General features: G+C 21.8%; 1 pseudogene; it reads right to left on the minus strand.

Moving 5' to 3' along the window:
• Positions 1–3,094: 3,094 nt before the first annotated feature.
• Positions 3,095–3,872, minus strand: LOC129616508 (myb-like protein D; annotated as a pseudogene).
• Between the last annotated feature and the right edge of the window lie 321 nt (positions 3,873–4,193).

Below are 4,193 nucleotides of genomic sequence, written 5' to 3' on the forward strand. Positions count from 1 at the left end.
TTTTTCAAATAAAGAAAAGTTTTAGGCAAAAACAAAATAATAATTTTATTCAAATATTTGTATGTACATATGAATGTATTAAAATTTAGCATTTTACAGTTTTTCGTTTGGAACAATAATAATAAAATTCTAACTACATACGTACATATATTCTGTATGTATATTTTTTTAAAGCTTGCTGACGAAACGTAATGTTTAAAACAACAACAAATGAAATATTGATATTCAGATGCCACAAAACATCTGATGTCTGATAAAAGCTGACATTTATTTACGTTAAGATTAATTCGATTATGCGAACCAAAAATATGTGAGATCATTATATTTTCAAATATTATTTATTTCCCGGTTTGTGTTTCTAATATGTTAACAACGTAAAACGTAAAACGTATCATTTATTTCTTGGTTTGTGTTTCTAATTATAAAAAGTATTAAAAAAAACGTGCTTTTGTTATACAAAAATTTTTTCAGAAAATCTTAAAATAGAGGTATTTCGGGGCTAAGAAGTTCCAATGTCAAATTTTTCTGGGACCCTAGAGGCAAAACTCTACCTAATGCCTTTTGTCCTATGTCTCTAGCCCTTCTAGAAGTACCCGTACTTTTTACCACCTGAGCAGTAGCTATATATATATAATGTAAAATAGGATGGTTTTTGAAGAGTTATACGAAATATGAATGAAATATAGAATTATAAAGGGAAATTCAAGATACTGCGTAGCCTAGTGGGTAGCATGGTAGTCTGATTGCCAGAAGATTATTGGATCAAGGCTTGCCTGGATGGTGTCATATTTTTCTTTTTTTAGATTATTTTAAAAATTTTTTATTATTTTGTTTAAATTTTTTGTTTTATTTTTTTTTTTAATACATAACAGATAAATATTATTATAAAAATTTAAAGAAAATTTCCAAAAAAAAAAATTGTTACAATAGTTAAGTACATAAATATGTATGTATATATTTTTTTAAAGCTTCCTAACTAATTTTTTTAAGCTTTCTATATGAATTGAATAATATTCAAATTTGTGGTTTGGCATATAGAAACACATAGTTGTTAAATCATGGGGGAAACATAAGAAATAAATTTTTCAAATAAAGAAAAGGTTTACGCATAAATAAAATAATATTTTTATTCAAATATATGTATGAACATTAATGTGTTAGAATTGAACATTTTAAAATTTTTTGTTCAAAAAATTTGAAATAAAATTTTAAGCAAAAACGTACATAATTATGAATGTATACCTATTTTTTTAAAACTGCGGGTGAACATATAGAAGTAAGTTTCTCAAATAAAGAAAAGGTTTAGATTAAAATAAAAAAATCTGATGTGATCAGCACATAACCGACCGCATTGTCTAGTTAAATGAAAGTGTTACAGAATATTATAAAAATGTCTGTTAAATACTTCTTTCCAATTTTTAGGGTATTAGTAGAGTTTCGCTTTGTGCTATCCGAATTCCCTGAAATACCCACCAGTTAGTTTTGGTAATGCCCAGAACTCAAATATCAAATTTCATGAAATTTCATCAATTCGTTCTGTAGATATGGTGAAAAATGTAAAATCGGCCGCAAATCAGTTTTCGAGCCCTGATGTTTTCAAAAAATTTATATGCTCATTGTTTTAATACGAGGGATTCATATATTAAATTTGAATAAACTCGGTTGGTAATTTTTCTTTATATTCATGAAAATGTATATTTGGCCCGTAGTAAACGTCTAGTTGCCGATGCCTGATCTTTCCAAAAAATTTACATGTTCATTGTTTTGATACGAGGAATTCATATATTAAATTTCAATGAAATCGGTTGATTATTTCTCTTTCTATACACAAAAATGTATATTTTGCCCGTAGTAAACGCCTAGTTGCCGATGCCTGATTTCTTCCAAGACAGGAATTTTCGCGGACGATCGAGCAAAGCTTATATATGAAATTTCAAGTAAATCGGTTGAATACTTTCTTCAAAATGTTCAAAAATTTAAAACAGCCCCGCTAAAAAGTGCAGTTCCCGAGGCCTGATATATTCCAAAAGTTGATCAATTCGTGCCATGGTGGTAATAAACTTACATATAAAATTTCATCAAAATCGGTTTAGCCGAACTTGAAATACACGCGTGCACACACAGACCGACAGACGGACAGACCGACAGACCGACAGACCGACGGACCGACGGGTTGCTAAAAATAGTTTAATTACACTTCCCTACTATGGAGAAGTGCATTCCCACCGAAAACTCGATATGCAAAATTTGTTGCCATCACATAACCTACCTATTGTTTACACAATACGGTCGGAAATAATAATTGTATTCAAATATATGTATTTACATATGAATGTAGTTTTTCAAATAAAGAAAAGGTTTAGGCAAAAAGTATCATTTATTTCTTAGTTTGTGTAATTATAAAAAGTATAAAAGAAAAACATGCTTTTGTTATACAAAAATTTTTTCAGAAAATCTTAAAATAGAGCTATTTCGGGGCTAAAAATTCCAATGTCAGAATTTTCTGGGACCCTATAGGCAAAACTCTACCTAATGCCTTTTGTCCCATGTCTCTAGCCCTTCTAGAAGTACCCGTACTTTTCACCACCTGAGAAGTAACTATATATATATAATATTCACCATTTTTATTTTTAAGTTTCTTTAAATTTTTTTAATTTCAAAAATGCTTTTGATTTAGAATTATGTACCTCTGATGTCGTATTAAGCCTTAACGAGGAAGTACTTAAAACGAAGAGTAAACTCTCTGTTTAAAAAAAACTTCAATTTGGGTAAGCTAGAAAACTGACACTACTAAAAGCATAATACTAATGCCGAAAGACAATTAAAGATCAATAAGATTAATATTATTCTTATTATTATTATTATTGTTATTATTATTATTATTATTATTATTATCATTATTATTCATATTATTATTATTATTAATATTATTATTATTATTATTAATATTATTATCATTATTAATATTATTGTTATTATTATTATTATAATTATCATTATTATTATGAAAATGATTACTATTACTATTATGATTATTATTATTTTTATTATTATTATTATTGTTATTATTAATATTATCATTATTGATATTATTAATATTACTGTTATTATTATTATTATAATTATTATTATTATTATGGTTTTGATTATTATTATTATTATGATTATTATTGATTATTATTACTATTATTATTATTATTATTATTATTATTATTATTATTATTATTATTATTATTATTATTATTATTATTAATATTATCTTAATTATTATTATTGTTACTATTATTATTATTTTTATCATTACTATTATTAATATTATCACTTTTTTTAATATTAGTATTATTATTAATATTCTTGTAATTATTATTACAATAATAATTATAATTATTATTTTTATTATTATTATTACTATTACTATTATTATTATTATTATTAATATAATTATTATGATTATTTATATTAATATTATAATTATTACTTTTCTTATTATTATTGTTATTATTATTATTGTTATTACTACTATTTTTATTATTATAAATATTATTATCATTATTATTGTTATCATTATTATTGTTAATATTATTATTGTTATTGTTAATATTAATATTATTTTAATGATTATGATTATTATGATAATGATTATTATTATTATTGTTATTATTATTATTATTATTTTTATTATTATTATTGTTAATATTATTTAAATTATTATTATTATTATTATTGTTACTAATATTATTGTTATTGTTATTATTATGATAATTATCATTATTATTGTTACGATTATTATTATGAATATTATTATTATTATTATTACTATTATTATTATTATTGTTATTACTATTGTTGTTACTACTATTTTTATTATTATTACTTTTATTATCATTATTATTGTTAATATTATTATTTTTATTGTTAATATTAATATAAATTTTAATGATTATGATTATTATGATGATTATTATTATTGTTGTTATTATTGTTCTTATTATTATTATTATTATCATTATTATTATTATTAATATTATTGTTATTGTTATTATTATTATAATTATCATTATTATTATGATTACGATTATTATTATGAATATTATTATTATTATTATTATTATTATTATTATTATTATTATTATTATAATTATTATTATTATTATTGCTATTATTATTATTGTTATTATGATTACGATAATTAT

Source organism: Condylostylus longicornis, unplaced genomic scaffold (genome assembly GCF_029603195.1).
Source record: "Condylostylus longicornis isolate FDR11 unplaced genomic scaffold, ASM2960319v2 ptg000233l, whole genome shotgun sequence".
NCBI lineage: Eukaryota > Metazoa > Arthropoda > Insecta > Diptera > Dolichopodidae > Condylostylus > Condylostylus longicornis.